Raw genomic sequence first — 9708 nt, forward strand, 5'->3', positions numbered from 1 at the left:
TTTTTTCTGTGACGCCGATGTTTCGTCGATCTTCTGTTGAATTTTTTATTATATATGGGATGCGAGATTTGAAAAAAATAAAGTGGTCGCACCCGTAAAGGGTTGCCTACGTATCCTTTCTTAAGGAATCAGGCCAAACGTAGCTCTCTTGAGTATCCTACTCAAGTAATTATGGGTAGTATTTTTTTAGTTGGTTAAGAGTTGTCATGTTCGAGAATTTATTGCCATCCATATCAGTTAGTTTTGCTGCACCTCCTGACAGGATTGTTTTGACAATGTAGGGTCCAGACCAATTAGGTCTGAATTTTCCCCTTCGATCTAAAACAGTTTTCCTTAATGCTTTTAACACCAAGTCTCCCACTTTGATGTTTCTTGTCTTGACCTTCTTATTAAAATGCCTAGCCATACGAGTTTGGTAACACTGAGTGTGATGTAGAGCTTCTAGTCGTTTTTCATCGAGTAGAATTAGCTCTTCATATCTTGCCCTAGTCCATTCAACTTCATCGAGTTTGCTTTCTAATGCGATGCGTAGAGATGGAATCTCTAGTTCGACAGGTTATACGGCATCCATTCCATAAACCATGGAAAACGGCGTATTTCCTGTTGATGTGCGAATTGACGTGCGATAATCCCACAATGCAAAGTGAAGTTTGTAAGGACAATCCTTGTAATTTTCTGTCATTTTGTCGATGATAGTCTTTAGATTTTTATTAGCTGCTTCGACTGCTCCATTTGCCTGAGGTCTATAAGGGGAAGAATGATGATGTTGATTGCCATATTTTTGTAGCAATTCTTCACATTCGGCTTGAAAGTGAGTTCCATTGTCACTTATCATTTCATGTGGGACTCCGTATCGACAAATAATATTTCTTTCGATAAAGAGTGCTACATGTTTTGCAATGAGTTTAGCGTATGATTGCGCTTCGACCCACTTTGTGAAGTAATCAATTGCCACTAGGATATATTCGTGACCTCCTTTTCCTGGGGGAGTGATTTTGCCGATGATGTCAATTCCCCATGTAGAGAATGGCCATGGCGACGTGTAGGTGTAGAGAAAGGATGGACGTACGTGTTGTAAATTGGCATAGATTTGGCACTTAGGGCATCTTTTTACGTATTGATGGCAATCACTATTCATTGTAGTCCAATAGTATCCTTAGCTTTTAAATCAAATGAAAGTCAAACACATTCAAACAAAGCTTTTTAAACCGAATGAAAGCTAAATGCATTCAAATGAAAGTAAAACACATTCAAACAAAGCTTTTTGTGACAAATGAAAGCTAAACACATTCAAACAAAGCTTTTCGAATCGAATGAAAGTCAAATGCATTCAACGAAGCTAATTGAATCAAATTAAAGTGAAACACATTCAAACAAATCTTTTTGAATCAAATGAAATTCAAACACATTCAAACAAAGCTTTTTGAAACAAATTAAAGTCAAACACATTAAAACAAAGATTTTTAAATCGAATGAAAGACAAATAAATTAAAACAAAGCTTTTTGAATCAAATGATTGTCAAACACATTCAAACAAAGCTTTTTGAAACAAATGAAAGTCAAACACATTCAAAAAATGCTTTTTGAATCGAATGAAAGTTAAACACATTCAAACAAAGCTTTTAAAATTAAATGAAAATCAAACACATTCAAACAAAGCATTTTGAATCGAATGAAAGTCAAATGCGTTCAACGAAGTTAATTGTATCAAATGATAGTCAACCACATTCTAACAAAACTTTTTAAATCAAATGAAAGTCAATTACATTAAAACAAATCTTTTTGAATCAAACAAAAGGCAAATACATTCAACAAAGCTAATTGAATCAAATGAAATTCAAACACATTAAAACAAAGATTTTTGAATCATATGTAAGTCAAACACATTCAAATATTGATTTTTGAATCGAATGAAAGTCAAATTCATTCTACGAAGCTAATTGAGTCAAATGAAAATCAAACACTTTCAAACAAAGCTTTTTGAATCAAATCAAAGTCAAACACATTAAAACAAAGCTTTTTGAATCTAATGATAGTAAAATACATTCAAACAAAGATTTTTTGAATCAAATGAAAGTAAAACACATTTAAAAAAGCATTTTTAATCGAACGAAAGTCTAATGCATTCGACGAAGCTAAATGAAACAAATTAAAGTTAAACACATTCAAGCAAAGCTTTTTGAAAAAAATGAGAAGTCAAACACATTCAAAGTAAGCTTTTTGAATTGAATGAAAGTCAAATGTATACAACGAAACTAATTAAATCAAATGAAAGTAAAACACATTCAAACAAAGCTTTTTGAATAAAAAGAATGTCAAACATATTCAAACAAAGCTTTTCGAATTGAATGAAAGTCAAATGCATTCAACGAAGCTAATTGAATCAAATTGAAGTAAACACATTCAAACAAAGCTTTTTAAATCAAATGAAAGTCAAACACATTTAAACAAATATTTTTGAATCGAATGAAAGTCAAATGCATAAAACGAAGCTTATTAAATCAAATGCAAGTAAAAAAACATTCAAATAAAGCTTTTAAAATCAAATCAAAGTGATATACATTAAAACAAAGATTTTTCAATCAAATGAAAATCAAACACATTAAAACAAAGCTTTTGAATCAAATGAAAGTCAAACACATTCAAACAAAGCTTTTTAAATCGAATGAAAGCTAAATGCGTTCAATGAAGCTAATTGAATCAAATGAACGTAAAACACATTCAAACAAAGCTTTTTGTGTTAAATGAAAGCCAAACACAATCAAACAAAGCTTTTCGAATCGAATGAAAGTCAAATGCATTCAACAAAACTAATTGAATCAAATTAAAGTGAAACACGTTCAAACAAAGCTTTATGAATCAAATCAAAGTCAAACACATTAAAACAAGGATTTTTAAATCGAATGAAAGTCAAATAAATTAAAACAAAGCTTTTTGAATCAAATGGTAGTCAAACACATTCAAAGAAAAAGCTTTTTGAATCAAATGAAACTCAAACACATTAAAAAAAATGCTTTTTGAATCGAATGAAAGACAATGCATTCAACGAAGCTAATTGAACCATATAACAGTTGATCACATTCAAACAAACCTTTTTAAATCAAATGGAAATCAAACACATTAAAAACAAGCTTTTAGAATCGAATGAAAGTCAAACACATTCAAACAAAGCTTTTGGAATCAAATGAAAATCAAACACATTCAAACAAAACATTTTGAATCGAATGAAAGCCAAATGCGTTCAACGAATCTAATTGCATCAAATGAAAGTCAAACACATTCTAACAAAGCTTTTTTAATCAAATGAAAATAAAATAAATTAAAACAAATTATTTTGAATAAAAAAAAAGTAAAATACATTTAATAAATCTAATTAAATAAAATGAAAGTCAAACACATTCAAACAAAAATTTTTGAATCATATGAAAGGCAAACACATTCAAACATTGATTTTTTCATCGAATGAAAGTCAAATGCATTCAACTAAGCTAATTGAATCAAGTGAAAATTAAACACATTCAAACAAAGCTTTTTGAATCAAATCAAAGTCAAACACATTAAAACAAAGCTTTTTAAATCGAATGAAATTCAAACAAATTAAAACAAAGCTTTTTGAATCAAATGATAGTCAAACACATTCAAACAAAGCTTTTTGAATCAAATGATAGTCAAAATTATTCAAACAAAGTTTTTTGAATCAAATGAAAGTTAAACTCATTCAAAAAATGCATTTTGAATCGAATGAAAGACAAATGCATTCAGCGAAGCTAATTGAACCAAATCAAAGTTAATCACATTCAAACAAACCTTTTTAAATCAAATGAAAGTTAACCACATTAAAACAAAGCTTTTATAATCTAATGAAAGTCAAACAAATTCAAACAATGCTTTTAGAATCAAATGAAAATCAAACACATTCAAACAAAGCATTTTGAATCTAATGAAAGTCAATTGCATTCAACGAAGCTAATTGATCAAATGAAATTCAAACACATTCTAACAAATCTTTTTTTAATCAAATGATAGTCAAACACATTCAAACAAAGCTTTTTCAATCAAGTGATAGTCAAACACATTCAAACATAGCTTTTTGAATCAAATGAAAGTCAAACACATTCAAAAAATGCTTTTTGAATTAAATGGAAGACAAATGCATTCAACCAAGATAATTGAACCAAATCAAAGTTAATCACATTCAAACAAACCTTTTTAAATCAAATGAAAATCAAACACATTAAAACAAAGCTTTTAGTATCGAATGAAAGTCAAACACATTCAAACAATGCATTTAGAATCAAATGAAAATCAAACACATTCAAACAAAGCATTTTGAATCGAATAAAAGTCAAATGCGTTCAACGAAGCTATTTGCATCAAATGAAAGTCAAACACATTCTAACAAAGCTTTTTTAATCAAATGAAAATAAAATAAATTCAAACAAATCTTTGTGAATCCAAAAAAAGTCAAATACATTTAACGAGGCTAATTGAATTAAATGAAAGTCAAACACATTCAAACAAGGATTTTTGAATCATATAAAAGGAAAACACATTTAAACATTGATTTTTTAATCGAATGAAAGTCAAATGCATTCAACAAAGCTTATTGAATCAAATGAAAATTAAACACATTCAAACAAAGCTTTTTGAATCAAACAAAGTCAAACACATTAAAATAAAGCATTTTAAATCGAATGAAAGTTAAATAAATTAAAACAAAGCTTTTTGAATCAAATGATAGACAAACACATTCAAACAAAGCTTTTTAAATCAAATGAAAGTCAAACACATTAACACAATGCTTTTTCAATTGAATGAAAGACAAATGCATTCAACGAAGCTAATTGAACCAAATAAAAGTTAATCACATTTAAACAAACCTTTTTAAATCAAATGGAAGTCAACCACATTAAAGCAAAGCTTTTAGAATCGAATGTAAGTCAAACACATTCAAACAAAGCTTTTAGAATCAAATGAAAATAAAAAAACATTCAAGCAAAGCATTTTGAATCGAATGAAAGTCTAATGCGTTCAACGAAGCTAATTATATCAAATGAAAGTCAAACACATTCTAATGATAGGACGTCGTCAACCTATCAAGAAATAAGACCTAACTCGATCCTACTAAACTAGTAGCAAGGGCAAGAAAGGGTCGAACCCATGAGAGGCGTTGAATCAACCACCAAATGTTATTGTTTAAACAAACTAGATTAAGTCGGGGGTTTTAAGTTGGTATTACGTCACACTATTCTAATTCAAATCAACTAATTCTAAGATGTGATTAACAATATTAAGAAGGCCTAGGGCATGGGTTACACCACTCAACTTCATCACGGACCACAAGTAGCATGCATAGAAATGGTGATTTAGGGGATAAATTAGGGGAAGTTATCAAATGCACCCAACTACTCTCTCAAGCTAGAGGGATTACTTGACATCAAAACCATAACCTAATCTCGTGATTATGGGCAAGAAACAAGTGTTAAAACATCCTCACGATAACATGGTAATTCCCTTGACTAGAAATTCCTATTCTCATGGCAAATCAAGTCAATCAAGCATAAGGGAGCTTCCTCAAGTTCATCTCTCAATCCTTCGTTGAGGAAGCTAGATAAATAATTCAAGTAATGGCCAATTACAAGAATTAACAATGAAACCTCTTAAACTCAACTAATTAACACCCCACAATTAACAAATTAGTTCATGCAACAAGTGTTGGTGATTACATTGAGGGTTCACCCAAACCCTAGAAATTAGACTACTCACAATCCATGGAAGTTAAAGCAATTAAAGATTTCAAGGAATTCATGAACAAATTAAAACTAAGAATTAAGTAGAATCTAACAATTAAACATGCAAAGAACAACCAAACAATTAATAAAAAGCAAGAATTAAAGATAGAAGAGAGAAAGAAAGAGTAAGAAAAATTACTAGAAGCTTCAATAATTGACTAACAATGGTGGAACTTGTCTTCTACAATGATTGGATTGAAAACCTTCAAAACAAGAACTAAAATCTATGCTAATTTGAGGATTTTTGTGTTTCAAACTAAGAGGAGTATGAAAATCTGAAAAAATTGGGAACCACTCTAAAATGGTCCAAAGGGGCTATTTATATTACCCCCTAAAATAAGAGGACGGTGAAAACAAGAAACGGGTAAACTGTAGGTCTGCACGGACGTGCAATATTTGGCACGTCCGTGCAGACCAAGGCAGAAACTCAGTTTAAGACGACCTGCTGCAGCACGGGCGTGCACCTTCGGCACGTCCGTGCTGCATCATCTGCACGGACGTGCAATATTTGGCACGTCCGTGCTGCCTCATAATCACGGAAGCACGTCCGTGCTGCATCATCTGCACGGACGTGCAATATTTGGCACGTCCGTGCAGGCCTTGGCAGAAAGATGGGTTCAGGTCTGCACTCCTGCACGGACGTGCAACATCTTGCACGGCCGTGCAGGGTCTTCTGGGCCCTTTTCTTCGTGTTTTCTTCTACGATGCTCTTGTACTTGGATTCTTTCCATCATTTCCTTGCTTCTAACCTCGGGTTGGTAACCATGGGCTTCATTTGGTCGTCTTTGGACCTAAAATCTCGACAAAAACACTAACAACCCGTGAAGCAAAGGATACACAAAAATTGCATAATAATAGGGTAAAAGTGAACCAAAACACAAATTTGTTCAGGTAAACTAGGTTCAAATACGCCCTAAAACCGCATAAAATAGCAAGTTATCATCTAACAAAGCTTTTTTAATCAAATGATGTAAAATACATTCAAACAAATCTTTTTGAATAAAAAAAAGTCAAATACATTTAACAAAGCTAATTGAATAAAATGAAAGTCAAACACATTTAAACAAAGATTTTTGAATCATATAAAAGGCAAAAACATTCAAACATTGATTTTTTAATCGAATGAAAGTCAAATGAATTCAATGAAGCTTATTGAATCAAATGAAAATTAAACACGTTCAAACAAAGATTTTTGAATCAAATCAAAGTCAAACAGATTAAAACAAATCTCTTTAAATCGAATGAAAGTTAAATTAATTAAAACAAAGCTATTTGAATCAAATGAAAGTCAACACATTCAAACAATGCTTTTTGAATCGAATGAAAGACAAATGCATTTAACGAAGCTGATTGAACCTAATCAAAGTTTATTACATTCAAACAAAGCTTTTTAACTAAAATGGAAGTCAAACACAGTAAAACAAAGCTTTTTGAATCGAATGAAAGTCAAACACATTCAAACAAATATTTTAAATCAAATGAAAACAAAACACATTTAAAACAAAACTTTTTGAATGGAATGAAAGTCAAATGCGTTCAACGAACTAATTGTATCAAATGATAGTCAAACACAATCTAACAAAGTTTTTTCAATCAAATGAAAGTCAAATACATTCAAAAAAATCTTTTTGAATCAAATAAAAGTCAAATACATTCAACGAAGCTAATTGAATCAAATGCAAGTCAAACACATTCAAACAAAGAATTTTGAATCATATGAAACTCTAACACATTCAAACAATGTTTTTTTAATCGAATGGAAGCCAAATATATTCAACAAAGCTAATTTAATTAAATGAAAATCAAACACATACAAACAAAACTTTTTGAATCAAATCCAAATCAAACACATTAAAACAAAGCTTTTTAAATCAAATGAAAGTTAAAAAAATTTAAAACAAACTTTTTGAATTAAATGAAAGTCAAACACATTCAAACAAAGCTTCTTGAATCAAATGAAAGTCAAATACATTCAAACTAAGCTTTTTGAATCGAATGAAAGACAAATGAATTCAACGAAGCTAATAGAACAAAATCAAAGTTAATCACATTTAAACAAAGCTTTTTAAATCAAATGGAAGTCAAACACATTAAAACAAAGCTTTTTGAATCGAATGAAAGTCAAACACATTCAAAAAAAGCTTTTAGAATCAAATGAAAAACAAACACATTCAAACAAAACTTTTTGAATCGAATGAAAGTCTAACACATTCAAACAAAGCATTTTGAATCGAATGAAAGACAAATGCTCTCAACGAAGCTAATTGTATCATATGAAAGTCAAACACATTCTAATAAAGCTTTTTGAATCAAATGAAAGTCAAATACGTTCAAACAAATTTTTTAGAATCGAATGAAAGTTAAATGCATTCAACGAAGCTAATTAAATGAAATGAAAATTAAACACATTCAAACAAATCTTTTTGAATAAAATCAAAGTCAAACACATTAAAACAAAGCTTTATAATTGAATGAAATTCAAATGCATTCAACGAAGCTAATTAAATCAAATGAAAATAAAACACATTCAAACAAAGCATTTTAAATCAAATGGAAGTCAAACACATTAAAAGAAAACTTTTTGAATGGAATGAAAGTCAAACACATTGAAACAAAGCTATTTGAATTAAATAAAAATCAAACACATTCAAACAAATCTTTTTGAATCGAATGAAAGTCAAACACATTCAAACAAAGAATTTTGAATCGAATGAAAGTCAAATGCGCTCAACGAAGCTAATTGTATCAAATGAAAGTCAAACACATTCTAATAAAGCTTTTTGAATCAAATGAAAGTCAAATACATTTAACTAAATATTTTAGAATCGAATGAAAGTCAAATGCATTCAACGAAGCTAATTAAATCAAATGAAAATTAAACACATTCAAACAAAGCTTTTTGAATCAAAACAAAGTCAAACACATTAAAATAATGCATTTTAAATCAAACGGTAGTCAAATTAAATGCATTCAACGAAGCTAATTGAATCAAATGAAAATTAAACACATTTAAACAAAGCCTTTTGAATCAAATTAAATCAAACATATTAAAACAAAGCTTTATAATTGAATGAAATTCAAATGCATTCAACGAAGCTACTTGAATCAAATGAAAAATAAACACATACAAACAAAACTTTTTGAATCAAAACCTAATCAAACACATTAAAACAAAGCTTTTTGAATCAAATGAATGTTAAAAAAATAAAAAAAGCTTTTTGAATTAAATGAAAGTCAAATACATTCAAAGTAAGCTTTTTGAATCGAATGAAAGACAAATGCATTCAACGAAGCTAATAGAAAAAAATCAAAGTTAATCACATTTAAACAAAGCTTTTTAAATCAAATGGAAGTCAAACACATTAAAACAAAGCTTTTTGAATCGAATGAAAGTAAAAAACATTCAAACAAAGCTTGTAGAATCAAATGAAAATCAAACACATTCAAACAAAGTTTTTTGAAACGAATGAAAGTCAAACACATTCAAACAAAGAATTTTGAATCGAATGAAAGTCAAATGCGCTCAACGAAGCTAATTGTATCATATGATAGTCAAACTCATTCTAATAAAGCTTTTTGAATCAAATGAAAGTCAAATACGTTCAAACAAATCTTTTAGAATCGAATGAAAGTCAAATGCATTCAACGAAGCTAATTGAATCAAATGAAAATTAAACACATTCAAACAAAGCTTTTTAAATCAAATCAAAGTAAAACACATTAAAACAAAGCATTTTGAATTGAACATAAGTCAAATGCATTCAACGAAGCTAATTGAATCAAATGAAAATTAAACACATTCAAACAAAGCTTTTTGAATCAAATCAAAGTCAAACACATTAAAACAAAGCTTTATAATGAATGAAATTCAAAAGCATTCAACGAAGCTAATTGAATCAAATGAAAATTAAACACA

The sequence above is a fragment of the Chenopodium quinoa genome, unplaced genomic scaffold, assembly GCF_001683475.1.
Source record: "Chenopodium quinoa cultivar QQ74 unplaced genomic scaffold, ASM168347v1, whole genome shotgun sequence".
NCBI lineage: Eukaryota > Viridiplantae > Streptophyta > Magnoliopsida > Caryophyllales > Amaranthaceae > Chenopodium > Chenopodium quinoa.